At 47.9% G+C, this 17,568-nt stretch overlaps 1 protein-coding gene across 11 annotated transcripts in view; it reads left to right on the top strand.

The window, feature by feature from the left end:
- Positions 1 to 17,568, top strand: part of LOC144124442 (glycoprotein-N-acetylgalactosamine 3-beta-galactosyltransferase 1-like) — a 611,040-nt gene that overhangs the window by 444,733 nt on the left and 148,739 nt on the right. The window lies entirely within an intron of this gene.

Raw genomic sequence — 17,568 nt, 5'->3', positions numbered from 1 at the left:
AAGTCCACTTCCGTGTCTCTCATTGCACGCTGCTCCTAAACAAATGTGTGGTTTTAAAAGTGCACAGAAAGCGCTTGGGCATCGGAGATCACTGTATGTAATAAGAACTGATGATCTTGATAATGTGACACGAATGGGAGGAGTGATTACGGTCATGAAACCTGGTGGGGAAGTCGCATGCGGTTGACGTGTCATGTAGCACGTTAAGGTCATTTCATTTCATTTTACATAAGGGGTGGGAACAGACATTGGGATGACCGCCAGTGTTAATACAACGAAAGGTGGTTTGCGACATTTCCGGCGAACGCGGATGAGGACGTGATGGCAGCGATGTCGTTCCAGTCTTCAGCAGCGCAGGGAAAAAATGAAGCGGCAGAGGTGACAATGCAAGCACGTGGACAGGAAGCTTCAAGTGGATGACGTGTGCAGTGAGATATGCTGGCTGGTGGAACAATGTAGGGGGCGATACAGCGCGAATAAAGACGGGGACGAAGCAAGACAAGACACCACAGCGCTGACTTCAACTGAATTTTTATTGCGGAAAGGGGATATTGCAAATTATCCTGCAAAGTCGGTGTCGTGTATAAAATTCCTTTGAGTTGTGGCAGGGCTTACATAGGCCAAACTGGTCGGTGCCTTAATGAGCGACTGATGGAGCACTCTAATGACGTCAGCAACACAGCAAAGAGGAACCTGGGAGTGCATTGCTTGAAGTGTCCGTCTCGCCCTTGCAAGCCGTTGTTTCAAGATTGCACTGTTCTAGATAAAAATGCCCATCAAAGCACTCGCGAAATCATGGAGGCATTGCACATCTTGAAACTAGGAGAGGACTGTGTCAGCTCTCCCTCGATCGCCCTGACGAAACGAGAAGTAGATTATTTGAGCCAGATGTCATCTCGGTGATTTCTTCATTCGGTTTTGATTTTCAGCGATTTTAGAACCTTTTGGCTCTTAGTAGTTTTCAGGTGCGTTTGCCGCCATGTCATGAGCAGCCTCTTATTTGCCCCTTTTGGCCCTGCAATTTTACTCTCTCTCGCACGGTTTTAGATCTTTTTACCCTTTTTTTGGCTTTATTTTCCCCTAGCAAATTGTTAGTGCCCTGCTTTTTGCTCCCTAGTTTCATTCCTCGCCTTGTACTGCGGTTTAAGGCCCTTTGGCTCTTGTTTTTGTGTTTTTGTTGCAAAATGCCGGTGCCTTGTCTTATCGTTCATCATTGACTTGCACTGCGTTGTTGTTTGTTATTAGCAGTCATCCTTGTGCGCTGTTGCAGCCTCTTCTTTTCGCCTTTAAATATCTTATCCCGCGTATCAATTCCAGCAGTAGCGGCATCATGCGTTCCCTTCCATTTCCTGTATAAATATCCCCTTTCCGCAATAAAAATTCAGTTGAAGTCAGCGCTGTGGTGTCTTGTCTCGCTTCGTCCCCGTCTTTATTCGCGCTGTATCGCATTATGGAAAATTACCAACTAGCCCGATCTGCCACTCTTGCAATGTAGGGGGCGCTGCCAAGTGAACTGTGAAAAAACCTGTGAAAGAAGGAAAGGCTTGCAATACGGCGACGGAATGAAAGCTGTTATAAACCGGATTACACTTTTAGTCATGACACGCTGACGTGGGGCGAGCATGAAGGGTGAATAAATTTGGCTGCTCTGTTTTGCAGTGATTCCAGTGCATTTATGAGGCAGGCGTGATGCGGGTTCCAAATGGGCCGATACGTATTCTTTCACCTTACAAGAGATGTATGAGCTAATAAGTTCACGTGTTGAAGGGCATGGCGGATATGGCGTAAAAATCAAAGCGTTTTATTAGCAGACGCAATAATGTTAGTAATGTGCGAGGTCCAGACAAGTCGCTACGCAGGGTAACACCTAAATACATATACGAGAGAACGGAGTGCAACGGGGCATTAGCTATCATTTAGGGAAAATCAAGCGGATTACGGCGACGGTGAAAGGACAAGTGTTTACATTTATGAGGGAATTAGGCTCCATTAGTCGTCACACTATTCCTGAATGCGGTTAGGGTTGTCCTGAAGCGTTACTTGGTGTGAGATGCGTTAAATAATGCTGTCGTCGGCGAACATGCGAATATTAGAAGACTCATTGGTGGGCATACGTCGTTAACGTGAATTAAAAATAGACGTGGACACACTGCCGACACTTGGGCGCCTGAATATAGTGATAGGATAACGGAATTACAATAATTAACCACTACAAACTGCGAAAGATTGGACAGAAGTTCTTCGATCTGTTTTAAGATATCGGATGGCATATTCAAATAGGAAAGTTTTAGTAGCAAACGTTTGTGTGGAACCTCGTCAATGCTTTCGCAGAATCTAAGAAAATTGCGTCGGTCTGTCGGTTTGGGTCGAGATTAGTCGCAAATTATGAGCAAAGATGGCCAGCTGAGTTTGTGCGAATCGAGTTGTGCGTGTTGTGAGAGTTGTGCGAATCGAGGAAGCTCAAGGTATGCTTGTACGTGTTGCACAAGTTTGCAGGGTACACTAGTAAGAGAAATGGGACGGTAGTTAAGTTGTGAATCTTTGTCACCTGATTCGTAGACTGGAACAACCTTTCCCCTTTTACGATCGTCTGGCAGTTCAACTGGTGAAAGTGTTAGAGAAAATTAAGCACAGAAATTCGGCACAAATATCGCTGTATTCTTTAGAACTCTCGAGTTAATATTGTCAACGCCAGATGCAGATGAAAGTTTCAGGTTATCAATTAAGGACAAAACATCCGATGACGCGAATGAGGGCGGCACCATTGTATGATCGATGCTTGAAAGTGGCGTAGGAAATGTTTCTGTTTTGTTAGTAAAGACGGATGAAAAAGCCGCATTGAACATTGTAGCGCGCTCAGCGTCAGTGACAACTGCACCAGATTCATTTGTGAGAGTTATCTCGGGAGCATGGTGCGGATTAATGATTTGCCAAACTTTTTTCGGGTTATTGATAAGCATATTAGGTGGGCCAGAATGAAAAAAGTGCGCTTGGCGTCATGAATTGCAGCCAGATATGATTTTTCAGGCTCGCGGTATTTCCCATGCGCCACTTGTTCACTGAATCTTGGATGAGCCATAAAGGCGTTTTTTTTTCTCTTTTAAAAACGTATGAGTGCTTTACTGCAACATGGCATCTGTGAATTTACGCGAATATTGAATTGGGGAATGAATTTGTTGATCAGCCTTTCTCTTGATCTTTGAACAATGACCAATTTTCGTGAATATTTGAGAGGAAAAATTGGGATGAAAACGTTGTAAAATGCATTAAGTTCAATATTTATCACTGCATAATGGCCTTTATCGCAAAAACGGATAGTTATGGATATTTTTGGAGACGGATAGGTGCGAGCTGTTAGCATGAATGACTTTGTACTCGCTAATCTCAAGAAGGTATGAAATAGGCTGAACATAAGCTTGTTCATTTGTTAGGCGTCGAAGATGTTTGTGCAATTTCTTGTTACACGAGTCAGTTATATCACCACCTGGGCAAAATTTATATGTTCTGGCAATAGAAATTCTCTTCCTTCCCTACTGTTGGTAACTGTTAATGTTGAAATCACCTCCGCAAATTAGTCAAAAGTTTGTGGGAACACATTCTACAGGCAGGTAAAAAAATTACGGAGGGCACTTACGATTACTTATGCGCTGTACGTGCTTCGAATGCGAAAGCATTGTTAACATTGTTTTCTCCTGTTTATTTTTAAATCTTCCTTTCTAACGACACGCCTACGCATACAGTCGTGAGGCAACGCGTATATGTAATAGCTTCGCCTTTGTTCGCCAAAGAGCAGCGCGGTTTTGTGGGGTTCAGTTCACCGCGGTTACGTCATCTTGGCGCCACTGCTGCTGGTTTCGTCGCCGATCAGCCGCAGTCGCATGAAAAATAGGGGAAGTCGACATTTGCGGAGGTCTGTACACAACAGACACAACTTATGCCTAAATTTCAGTCTCGAAATTTCACAATCATGAATTGTTATACAAATTCGGGAAGCAGCTTGCAATCCTGGCCAGTTTCGACATAACGAGCGACGCCACCACCTCGGAGGACCACGTAATTAACAAAAAAAATACCTTTGTGGGCAGAGAAGATCGCAGTCTCAGTGAGCTATAGAATGCTGTTTAAAAAATGTGTTGAATAGTATGCTGAGAACAGCGCAGCGGTGGCCTAGTCGTTTGAGCATCCGTCTCGCATGCGGGATGTGTGGGGTTCGATCCCCAGTGGTACCCATCGGTGATACAATGGGTACAAGCTTTCCCCTGGTCTGGTGCTCGGCTTACACAGGGTGAAATGCTTGGGAAATGGGTCTTTGGCCCCACCTTGAGTAGAAGAAAATAACCTTGTGTTATGGCGCTCTTTGGCCGCAGATGCCCTTGCGCCATAAAAATTCATCATCATCATCATCACTAGGCTGGCTATAAAAGAAAGCTACTAAAAACAGTCCAGATTTTCGGGTTTGTTTACAGCAGAACGCACGTTAAGCTGCAATACAGACTGGACTGCACGGCATGGGAAGGAACTATTCTGTGCTGCAAAGAAGTGATGGTAGTTCTGAAAGAGGCCAACCACAACAGTTGAGTGCATTTTCTCAAGGTTCTGCTCCCGAGCTATCTGTACCTCACTGGATTGACTAAAGGCAAGAAGAGGGATAATGGCTCAAGAACTGTCCCAAGGAGATAGCGCTCAGTGCACGGTTCTACAGAAGAGTAACAATTACGTGCGGAAACTGTTCGGCTGCAGTTAGTAAGGGAGGTTATGCTCAGCTGGGCGGAGCAAGGAATCTTATTAAACCGGTGGAGGTCAAGCTGTAAGAAGACGCTGATTTATGTCGTAAAAAATTGGTAAATCAGTTATTATACTGAATGGGGTCCAAGGAGCACGACGGCGTTTTTCGGGACCTTTTACTAGTAATTCTGAGCGATACCATACATTTCATAGAAAAAGAACAACGAAAGGAGTGGGCTGAGAGAATGAGTAACAAACTGATCGAACAAAGGGCAACTTCGTAAAGAGGCGTACGTTTAATAATGGACAGTTTATGCGATCCTCCTCTGCCGTGATCTGCTTTCGCGAGGCGCCACTGCGCATAAAGAGGCGAGGCCGGCAGGCGGTGGAGGGCCAGTGCGCCTTATTGTCATCATGCGTGGTCATCGCAGTATGATAATTAGGCGTCCGGAAATTTTTCCAGCGTTAGTTTTTATTGCTCGTTATTGAGCTTCGTGCCGTCGCCGGAATACAGAGCGCCACCTGCCTCGGTTAGCAGGATGGGTGAACATGGCAGCGCTGCTGAGGCGGATGTGATAAGACAGCGACAAGATGACGCGTGTTGCTGGTAGTTAAGTCCAGAATAATACAAAACTGGTTTGCGCTTCCTCACACCGCAGACAGCGCTCAAACTCGTCCTGCGAGTTTTTGATCTTTGTTTGTACTTGGCCCCGTACCCTCGCCAGGGGCGGCTGGAATCAGCCAGTCATGTGAGTGGATGGAATAACATTGCAGTGACAAAGAGGGAAAGGCGCACGATTAGAAGATTATATTCACATTTAAAGCAGCACATGTTCAAGCGAGACCACTCTTTTCTGCCTCGTTCTCTGCCCAAGCAGCGGGCCAAGCGCTCGCCGGTGATGCTTGGCGAGAAACCGGGTCGCGTGCTAGCCTCGCAGTCCGAGCGTTCTTGGTTTAGTTCCCCGCACCTTGGGCAGAAATTTTTTTTCTTTGCTGTAGACGTCATTATTTTATGATCCAGTGATGACTTCACGGGGGGGGGTCCACAGGAGGCGGTCAACGCCGCCGAACTGCGTGGCCGGTGGGCCGCGTGATGCTTTCTCATATGTCATCGAATATGGGAAGGTTCTTGTCGGCAGTGAGTTGATTTAAAATGCCTCCAAGCGGTGGTCAGAAACCACTGTAAGGGGATGATGGCGAACGATCCGATTATTGTATTCCGGTTACTAACTGGATACAGACCAGAACTGTCGAATTCCAACCACGCAGATTCAGTGTTAGATCACGAGAATGAGAGTCCATGGGAGCTGTGATTCATCAAGCTGTAAGGCCTCTTGGCCCATGAATCGCGTGGACGGTTTAGACAGAAGGCGTGCGCGAAAATGTCCGCACGAAATGTCAGTCAGAAGTTGTATGGTAATTAAAATAAAAGTAAAAGTTGATTAAGGAACAGTTGATAAGCAACCTATATGTAATGATAACCAAAGTAGAAAACAAAAGTAATCTTCAGCAGTCTAGCAAGGGAAGTCTAGAAGGGAAGGTTCACAATTGGCAGCGAGGTGCTGTAAATGGTAAGGCAATGCCCGATCCATTCGGAATAAGGAAGGAGCTAACTTGCCTGCTCATTGCTTTGATTGCAGTGGATGCGAGCCTTTGCTTAAGCAGATTAAAATACTAGGGAAAAGTAACAACAAAACAGCGCGTGAGCTTTTGGAGGCCTATCACATAAAAGATAAAGGTGATAAATGTATTAGCGACACTTCTGTCAAACTTTACAAAAAGGAAAAGTATTTTCTGCGCACCTGTTGTTGATCAGGAGTTGCTTAGATATACCCCCTCTCTCAACCTCCTTGTTTTTTTTTTTTTTTGATGTGACTTTGCATATATAAGGCACTTTCGCACAAATAAACCCAGTTGATAGTTTGCGCTCTTTCTATACCTTTGGCCTTTCCTGTGGTTGTCTTTTTATGCGCAACATGGTTTCTTCAAAAGCAATGTACCAACTTGCCCAACAAGAAGTTCTTCTAAACTACCTTATGAGCACCGTGGGCCCTTTTATAAATGTTCCTCCTTCATCTTTACAAGTCAACGCCTGTGTCAACTTCATCGCCAGTGCTACATGTCGAGCCAGGTACATCGCCTTCTGCCTCCGGAAGGGATTTATTCCCGAAGAAGTAAGTTCACTGTTCGGCATCATCAAACCGCGAACGGCCATTCTGAAACGCATTTGCAGATACTTAAGATCGGAGCTTTGGAACCAAGTGCGCAGGTTCCAAGACCTTTTGCGCTCGATTTGCTTTGCGATTGACCCCACCTGGATAGCAGAAATTAAGCTGCGTTCTGCCAGAAAAGTTGCCGCCCAGATGTTTGAATTTTGGTGGGCCCAGTGTCTTCAGCAGGTTCTGGTTCACAGCAGAACAATGAGCAAAACTGCTGGCACCAGCAGCCTTGTGGTCCCGAATGACGTGGTTTTGCCTGAAGATGTTGCAAGCGTTCTTAGCAAAGGCCCCAAGTACAGTCTTCAGCCTTTAGTCCCAGCCCACGACCTGCTAGCAATCAACCGACGGATTTCAAGCCAGGCTGACCAAGAAGATCAAGAAAGGTGCCTGCTGGAAGGTGTAGAAGCCTTGACCAAAAAAGTCAACACGGCGTCTACCAGGTGTGCCAAAGACCCAACCAAAAGGGTGGTCTCGTTTTTTAGGCAAAATGAGTTGCGATTGCTTCAGGCAGACAAGAACGGAGGGTTCGTCAAATTACGTGATAAAGTTTTCAACGAGAAGGCGCTCCAAGCCATCGCAAAGAACTTCGTCCGGGTGAAACCCAGCGCCACAAGGATCAAGACCAGAGCTGCTACTTTGTGCAGAGACCTTGAATTGTCCAGGCTGGCAAACTCAATAACTGCATGTAAGACACAAGCGCTGTTTGTGTTCTTTACTGCAAAAACGCACAAGGACTCAATGCCGTTTAGAACAATCGTCAGTGAGAAGGGATCATGGCAGTTTCTAATTAGCCAGTATTTACTGAAGCACCTTAATACTTTACAAATTGAAGACCCCTTTTTTACAAAACTCGACTGATGTTGCTACCTTCTTTAACTCCAATGACCATATCGGCTACGCCTTTTCAGTAGATGTTGAGGATTTGTTTTATTCAGTGCCGCATCAAGGTTTGTTTGTTGCTGTCCGAGATTGTATTGAAAGAAACGGTTTAATAGGCTTCCAAAACTCTGCTGGTGTTTCAGCAGATAGCTTCATGTCTTTGCTCGAATTTTATCTGCAAGCCACCTTCATTTCTTTTAAAGACAACTTCTACATTCAAAAACAAGGAATTTGTATCGGTTCTTGCGTCGCCCCTGTTCTTTGTAACATATTTTTAGCCGCCATTGACCGCTCCCTAATGGACGAGCTTACTAATCTGGGGGTATGTAAGTGTTTTAGATACGTGGACGATTTTTTGATTGTTTTATCCAAACAAATAACCTTGACCCACACTGATTCAGTGAGTAGAATTTTAACTGTCTTTAGACAGTATGGGCGAGGTCTGACCTTCACGCATGAACTTCCTTCTAGTGGTTCGTTGCAGTTTTTAGATATCAACCTGAACTTCGGCTCACAACACGCCTGCTGGCACTATGCCCCACGAGCAAAGAAAGAGCTACTGCCGTTTGATTCAGCGCATTCTAAGGTAGTCAAAAGAGCAATTGCAAGCTCGTGCTTGGAATCTGCCATCACCAAGTCATGCCCGCATGCAATGCATATTAGTTTCAATAATCAAATTGAAAGGTTGCTTTCAGCCGGCTTCCCCTGCGATGTCATATCAGCTGTGGCCGAGAATCTTCTTAGGAAGATAAAAAGAAGAAATCGAGGTAGTGTGGATGTGCCGCCGCCAAAAAAGAAGATCGTGGTGATGCCATACATACACAAAGTGGCGCATGTAAAAAAAGTGGCCAAGAGGCATGGCGTCTCTGTCGTTTTTTCTGCCCCACGGAAACTCGCAGCCTTGTGCCCGAGAACCGGCACCCAAGGAACTAGAGGCAGTGGATGCGGCATCAAACATGCTGAGACGTTCGTTAAATGTGCCACTGGTGTGGTGTATGAAATCCCACTCAAGTGTGGATGTGCCTAGGTGGGCCAAACAGGCCGTTGCGTGAATGAACGCGCAGGGGAACATGCCGATCCATTCGGAATAAGGAAGGAGCTAACTTGCCTGCTCATTGCTTTGATTGCAGTGGATGCGAGCCTTTGCTTAAGCAGATTAAAATACTAGGCAAAAGTAACAACAAAACAGCGCGTGAGCTTTTGGAGGCCTATCACATAAAAGATAAAGGTGATAAATGTATTAGCGACACCTCCGTCAAACTTTACAATAAGGAAAAGTATTTTCTGCGCACCTGTTGTTGATCAGGAGTTGCTTGGATATACCCCCTCTCTCAACCTCCTTTTTTTATGTGACTTTGCATATATAAGGCACTTTCGCACAAATAAACCCAGTTGATAGTTTGCGCTCTTTCTGTACATTTGGCCTTTCCTGTGGTTGTCTTTTTATGCGCAACATGGTTTCTTCAAAAGTAAGGGAATACGTCTACTTAGTACAGGTAGTGACAGCTGATCCGGATCATGAGATGATATATAACTAGAAGGATAAGAATGGGGTGAAGCGCATATGGCAGGTTCCCTCAGATCATGATTGGCAGTTAACCAATATCCCTCAAGAGAAAAGTGTACAACGGCTGTATCTTACCGGTACTCACCTGCTGGGCTGAAACGTGAAGGCTGACGAAAAGGGCACAGCTTAAGTTACGGACAACGCAGCGAGCCATGGAAAGAAAAATGATAGCTGTAACGTTAAGAGACCGGAAGCGGGCAGAGTGGGCGAGGGAACAACCGCGTGTGAATGACACCCTAGTCGAAATCAAGTGGAAGAAATGGGCTTGGGCAGGGCATGTAATGCGAAGGCAAGATAACCGCTGGTCCTTGAGGGTAACGGAGTGGATTCCAAGAGAAGGCAAGCGTAGCAGGGGGCGGCAGGAGGTTAGGTGGGCGCATGAGATTGAGAAGTTTGCAGGCATAGGGTGGGCGCAGCTGGCAAAGGACAGAGTTAATTGGAGATACATGGGAGAGGACTTTGCCTTGCAGTGGGTGTAGCCTGGTTGATGATGATGATGTAATGGTAGTAGTGATAGTAAATAGTAAAAATAGTGATAATGACAGGGATAGTGATAGTTTGTGATAGCGATGATGATGGTGATAACGATAGTGAAAGTCGGTGACAGTGATGATGATGTTAGCGGTAATGATAGTAATTATGATAATAGCCATAGCAAAAAGGTCTTGGGTTCGAGTCCCGTGAAGGTCCTGAGTTCGTGTCCTGCAATAGTAGTGGATTGTAGTCACGTCAATGTCGTGGCATTTGGTTTGCGGGGATACGTTGGCCGCCGCTGGCAAAAGAAGGGGTTAATTGAAGAGACATGGGAGAGGCCTTTCCCTTGCAGTGGGCGTAGCCAGGTTGATGATGATGAAGGTAGTGGTTTCGAGTCCCGCGAAGGTAGTTCGGACGCCACGATAGCCATGAACGTGGACATAGTTTGCCCGTCTCGGAAACGGAAGTAACAATAACCATGGACACCGACAAAGTTAAAGGGAAGCTGAAACGGTTTTAAAATCGCATGAAACGCTGTGGTTGGGAAGAAAGGACCTTGAAAATCATGTGTGTAATTTTTTTCCCGATTCCATCCGCAAACAGAGCTGCAATCGCTTCTTAAAAACTCGCCGCCGGCACGCCCTCGTCGCTTCCGGAAGCGCCGGGTGGGGGGACGGCAGAGAGGGTGAACTGGCGGAAGTGACGCCATTCACGGAGAGTCGGCCGGCCGTCCGGCTGCGGTTGCTCCGCTGCGGCCCGCGCTTTGGGGAACGACAGATCAACGCAACCTCCTGCCAGTGCCATTTGCTTTCTCTCGTTCCAGCGTTCCGTGTAAGAAGCCTGCATATAAACCAGTTTTGGTAAGGTACTCCTTTCGAACAGCGCTCAGCACACAGCTTGGTAGAATCCGTCGGTTGTTCTCCCCCAGCCTCTTCCACGTTAACCAGACATTCTGGTGGTACGCAGCATGCCGAAAGTGCCTGCACAAAATATGTGCATCAAAATTTCCATTTTCGTTATATTACTTTCGTACCTGTTTGTAAACTCTTTGCCTTTTCCAGCTCGTTCACATCCATGCTGAGCTAAGGCCACTTCCAGCACTGTCTTTAAGGCACACAGTCTTGAACTCTTTTGAGGTCGTTACGCACTGTGTCCCTTTTTGCTTTTTTCTTATTGCTTGCACCTCATGGCAGCACAAGCAATTCTCTCAATCTTTCATCAGCGCGCAGCACATGCAGCTGCACCTAACTGAACAAAAAACCGATTATATAAGCTTAGTATACCTTAGCAAAGCAAAGATTTTCATTCATGAGCGCTTGGTCATGACTGACGATCGACAATGCCGTCAGAATTCATACAAATTTGTCCTTGAGTCAGAACGGCAAAGTGGTCGAGCCGCGGTACGCATATATCTGCCACAAGTAATTCTGCTCGTTATCTCGATACACAGCAGCAGCAACTATATCTCGCAGCATACTAGTTTTGATGAGCAGCACTGCGAGCTCCAAAATTTCCGGCTTGCTTAGCTTCTTATCAAGCGGTGGCACCAGTTTTCTGCTTAGTCTGTAGCCTCTCAACAATTTCGGAATAGGTTTGCGCGCGCTCGTCCAAATTCCGACAGTCCGGCGGTTCCACAGTTACCCGGAAACAAAGATTATGGGAATGCGCTGTCTACCCCGGAGTTGACGAAGATATTGATAGCAGAGAAAGCAGGGAACCCCTGTTGCGCAGCGAAGAACCCGCTCGGCAGAAACAAGCCAATCCGCCTGGTGGCTGATGCCGCGAAGAGACAAAATCAATTTGTTAGCCTTTAGTCACGGAGGCTCCGGCCCCCGCCCTTCAGGCCTGCGTGCCGGGTGCGGTGAGCAGTAAGGGGTCTCCATTTCCGGCGGAAATAAAAGCAGTCATCCACCCATCCATCCAGTCGAGATTTCCAACACGTGAAAATGTCGCGAATTGAATTTCGCTGCCGGCGCACTCCGCGGCGTCGATCGTTGGTTCCGCCGTTTTCTGAAGCTGCTGACGGCTCGAACATGCATGGTGAAAGTCCGAACTGTTCAACAATGCTTGAATTATCCATAATTTCTAAAACGTAGTTCTTAAAAGCCCGCTGAAGCAACGCGCTACGCAGCAACACCATCGGTGCCGGCCGGAGATCCCCGTGGATGACGTCACGACGGTCCCGACCAATCGCGGGCAAGAGCGGCGTTCGCTCGGCGCCCTGAGGCGATGTGGCGCTTTTTCTTCTAAAAACAGCTTTTTGCGTTTATTTCCGCTCTTTTTGAATGAAATATTCTGTTTCTGCGGACTATAAGGTACAAAATGACGTAGAGAACTCATTTTTTTCCGAAAAGTGCTTCAGCTTCCCTTTAAGCTTACTCCCCATATCATAAAAATGAAAAAGAAGGGTAGAAACAAAGGAAAGGGAAAGGTTTTTGAATTTCCGCTGTATCAATTGTAAGTGCAATTCGGTATTTTTTCCTTACAGACAATATGTAACATGATCCACAGTAACGGCTATGACAACGGAATTGAAATTGGCGGTTATAGGGTGGAATGTGGCATACGCTCAGATCATTAGCTGTTTGTCAGGTTTCCTACTGGCATGTGGCAGTAGAACGATGATCTGGAAAAGGAAATATCATTTCGGCGTAGCGCTTGGAAAGAGAGCGTACATTGAAGTGAATACATACCTGTTGTAATAGAGAGCGGCATTCTTCTGCTGACGAGCTGATCGCATTGGCAGCCATAAGTTGTCAGGGTCCACGTGACAAGATCGCATCGAGGAGCGTGCCAGTCAGAGCAAGTTCCTATGCGGAAAAATGCTTTTTGGGCGCGCGATTATGTGGCTATTTTGCAGAGGGCAGCGCAAGAGCCCCGAATTTCCGGTGGCGATTGTGAGCTCTCCCTCGTCCTCCCGGGCAGCGCAATTATGATGCGGCGGCGAGGGGCCCGCGTAAATCAGCGCACGGCACTTGTGTCCAGTCGGCCGGCAGGCGCTGTCTTCGCCGTGTTTCACTCTCTCTGATTAAAGGCGTGCGCTGCGCCGAGTCCGGCCGACTGTCGCTGGCGCACTCGTCTGCGATGGATGGGCCCAGCCGAGGCGCCTCGTGGCAGCAGACGGCGGCAGCGCTGAGGACGTACGTATTCCCATGCGAGGCTCTGTCCTGGAGCACGCACCCGCAATGACGCGCTTTCTGGACAACTCTTATCGGACGGCGTCCAACAGGGCGTTGGTGGGGATCCATGAGAGAGAAGACACCGCCAGGAGGAGCGGTCACCTTTTGGGAAAGGGAGCCAAGAGAAGAAATATGGCGGACCATGTGCACCTTAACGGAGCGTTAAATTTATTCAAGATCTCCGGAAGTTACACGTCTCCCTGCTGTAAATTAGTGGCAGATTGATTTCTTCCGAGATGAGGTTGAATATCTGTACGGGTGCTTATTTAATACAGTGCGTACAAATTGCCCTGGTGTGCATTAGTGTACGGGGTGTAAGCAAAAAGAATGGAAACCGCACTATGGCCACATCTAAACGCAGTCCAACAAACCAATCGGCAGCAGAACTACAAACACCCGCAAACTCTGCGGAAGGGATGCACAATGCACGAAAGTTTTTCGTGTCTAATGTGAACTAGTGACATTAGAAACTATTTGTAAAAATGCTTAACTTGAAGAAAGAAGTCGGGCCATAGTTCATTATTTCCTTATAAGTAAATTTTAAGGCCGGCCGAATGTCTACCGTCTTTTACTGTAACTATCGCGTTTAGCAGGCTGTTTCATTCACTTCGTTTTTTTAAATGCGAAAGCATTACAAGGCTATGTCGGCAGGTGGTGTGTTCGCAAAAAGTGAACGAAAAATGTGTATAGCAGTCATGATTGAATGCATGTATGAAAATTGGTATATAAATAGAGTGTCAGATCATTGTCATGGTCATGTGAGCAATTGTGATTGCGTCATGAGTCATGACCGGAATCATAATCAGTGTGGTGACCACCGGAGTCATTTTCTGAGGAAGGAATTGATTCGTAGTCATCGAAGTGATCAGTCATGATCATAAGTCATGGACACAAAATGGGTCACGGAAAGTGCCGAGTCATGGTCACAAAAAGTGCTGAGTCAATGGTCACAGAGTGAGTCACAAAAATGTGCGGAGACATAAGTAACAAAAGGGTCACAAAAAGGTCGATTCATGGGTCACGCAATGGGTCACAAAGACTGGCTTGAGCTGTCCTGCAAGATGTCGACATCTGAGAGCTATTGCGCCCTTTCATTTGCTCAAAACACATGCTTTCGCATTCCTCCACGTAAGCGGACCTAACTGTGTGATGAACCAGTTTCTTAAAATGGCCCTGGGTCCACACTGGGCATGAGGAGATTGATGCACAGACTCCAAAATGATTTTGAAGTGATTTAATTAAAGCATCTGGCTCGATGCCGCTTACGGGACAGAAGCTGGGCTCGTCGTCGCCGAGGCTGAGTCAGCGTGGTGTGGCACGGGCTCGATGAATGGCTGGTTGTCTGCAGCGGCCGGGCTGGGAGTTCCTCGTGGCTGTGCTGCCCTCGTTCTCGGCTGGTCGTTGGATGAGCTGCCAGGCGTGGAGGCGCGTTGGCGAAGGTCGAACGTTAGCGACGGCTAGACCCCGGGCTCAGGTCAATGCGCAGCCCCAGTCTTCTGCCTCGCTCCGTCTCCGGCCCTCTCGTCCACTCGCCCCGATCGCTCTCCCCCTTCCTCCCGTCGGCTTCCGCTTTTAAAGCCTTTGCTTCTTTCTTCAGCCGTGGCCGCGCCTTTGTCCACTACCCCGTGGCTCTCGAGGGGTGCATAATGACGGGGACACTCAAGCGTCGTTCGACAGGGCCGTCGACGGCTACCATATATGGTCATGTTTCTCCGCCACAACCAAATATGGTCATGTCTCTCCGCTGCGACCCGACGCCTGGACGGCGCGGCCAACCGTCTCCAGGAAAGTCACTGACCGGCTCGCCGTGGCACCGGTGCATGTGCACGAATCGTCACATCCGCTCCTCCTTAAAAGGAATGTTCATTGAACATTAGGAATTCGTCATACACACACACGCGCACACACACACGCCGCGCTGTTCGGGCCAGTATCCCGCACAAGTCGATCCTTTCTTCCCCACGAGCACCGAGCCAGAGCGGAGTTTCAGAACAATTCTTCACCGTAGATACCACTCGAGTGCACAATATAAGACCATAATTAACAGTATGTACAACATCTCAAACAAGAGAACGAACAAAAAATGAAACTAAACGAAGCGCACTTGTAATGTACAAAACAAGGAAATGTAGTCTTAGCGAGGTACCTCCCTGTCCACTACTCGGTTACGGAGGTAGTACCTAGCGGCTGGAATACGTCTGCCAGATTGGAATGCCTCCTCCTCGAGAAGGGCGCCTCCGAGCTGCGACTGCATGAAGTGTTCCAGTTCATCACATGGACTGAAATTTTTGTGCCGGCCGCTCTGACCGCTTTTCTGCAATGCAGGGTTATTTACAATGGCGGGCTCCGTGCGAAGGTTATCCTCCCCCTCCTGTTCCCTTGAGGCAGCCGTTTCAGAAAGAGGCGAGCATGTTGGTGCTTGCTTTAACCGGTGAGCATGGGCCACAGCGGTTGAGGCCCCTGCGATCTCCCGAATCCGAAAATTAACCGACGATAGCTGCTCTACTATGCGGTAAGGTCCTTTCCATTTGGGCGTTAACTTACGGGCAAGCCCTGCCTTGACCTGCACACACTCAAGGTATACACGGCCTCCCACCCTGAAAGGAACCGCCCTAGCCCTAGTGTCGAACCGCCTTTTTCTTTTGTCGGCTGCTTCCCGTAATGCTTCGGCTGTTACGTCATGGGCCACTTGCAATCGAGACGTCAGTTCGGCTCGATAATCATCTAGTGACCCGTATGGCACCCGTCTCTGTCCATCAACCACCGCATTCGGTGTGTCTGGGTCGCGACCGTACAAGAGGTAGAAAGGGGAGTCACCGGAGCTCTCGTGCACCGCCGTGTTGTAAGAAAAAACAGCAAACGGTATCCAGAGGTCCCAATCCTGTTGGTCTCGCGAAACATAATGGTTTAACAGTTTGCTTGCTGTTTGATTAAGCCTCTCCACAGCACCGTTACAAGCCGGGTGGTAAGGGGTGGTCTGTCTTTTGTCAATTCCCAGGAGGTTATACACATCTTTCATCAACCTCGACACAAAGTTTGACCCTTGATCCGTTAACAACTGCCGCGGAACGCCGTGCCGCAGAACCACTGTTTCTACAAAGGCACGTGCCACAGTTTCTGCTTTTTGGTCGGGCAGTGCTGTTATCTCAGCATACTTCGTTAGGTGGTCAACGCACACCAGTACATATTTGTTTCCTGTTGTAGTCGGAAGTGGGCCTAGGATATCCATGCCAACCCTCTCAAAAGGCGTCGAGACTTCCTCGAATACCTGAAGGGGGGCCGGCCTGCGGATTTTCGGAGTTTTTCTTTCCAGGCAAGAACGGCAGTTAGCGCAGTACTCTTTAACATCTGAACGCATGCCCTGCCAATAGTAGTAGCGCTCCAACCTCCTTTGCGTCTTCATTACTCCAAAATGGCCCGCGTATGGGGCATCGTGAAAAACCCTCAAGACGTGCGGCACCATTGACTTTGGTACCACCACTCTTTCCCACACCTGGCTAGCCTTCCTTCCTGACCGCGTAGGCCGGGTGCGCTTTCGTAGGGTTCCTTCGTTGTCAACAAAGTAAGAATTGTCGGGATCCCGGGCGATCCCCCCAGAAATGGCATGAAATGTTTTCTCTAGCCCTTTGTCCTTTCGCTGCTCGGTGCGGAGATCGTTTGTATCTATGGCCGGACAAAACTCATTCACGGTGCGTACCAGGTTAGCTCTACTTAATGCGTCCGCGTTAGTGTGCACCTTGCCTGGCTTGTGTTCTATCTCGAAATCGTATTCCTGAAGTTGCAGATTCCAGCGCGCGAGGCGCGAGCTCGGATCCTTCACGTTTAGAAGCCACTTAAGGGGTTGGCAGTCGGTCACTAGCCTGAATCTGTGGCCATAGAGGTAGCACCGAAAGTGCCGCACGGCCCAAACCACTGCAAGACACTCCCGCTCAGTGGCACTGTACCGCTGCTCGACTGGACTGAATTGCAGGCTCGCGAACGCGATAGGGTGCTCCTTGCCGTCAAAATTCTGAGACAGCACTGCACCCGCTGCAAACTTCGAGGCGTCAGTCGCTACAATGAAAGGCTGGCTGAAGTTTGGATATCGTAGCAAGGGAGCGGTTATTAATTTTTCCTTTAGTTCTTCGAACGCCACCTCTGCCTCCTCCGACCATACGAACTCTATGTTTTTTGCTGTTAGTGCAGTCAGTGGCTTTGCGATTCGGGCGAAATCTCGCACATGCCTTCGGTAGTATCCGACTAAGCCAAGAAACTCGCGAACGCCTCGAACTCCAGTTGGTCTAGGGAAGTCGCGGACGCTACTTAACTTTCCCGCTTCAGGTTCTACGCCGTCTGCGGAAACGATATGTCCAAGGTATTTGACCTGCCGCTGTAGAAGTTGGCACTTTGAAGGTTTCAATTTTAAGCCAGCAGCTCGCAATCTGACCAGCACTTCCTCAATGACCTCCAAGTGTTCGGCAAAGGTGCTGCTGTAAATTATTATATCGTCCATGTAGACGAAGCCCCTCTTTCCCAGCAAACCGGC

Source organism: Amblyomma americanum, chromosome 3 (assembly GCF_052857255.1).
Source record: "Amblyomma americanum isolate KBUSLIRL-KWMA chromosome 3, ASM5285725v1, whole genome shotgun sequence".
NCBI lineage: Eukaryota > Metazoa > Arthropoda > Arachnida > Ixodida > Ixodidae > Amblyomma > Amblyomma americanum.
This window is presented reverse-complemented; position numbering and strand designations above follow the sequence as displayed.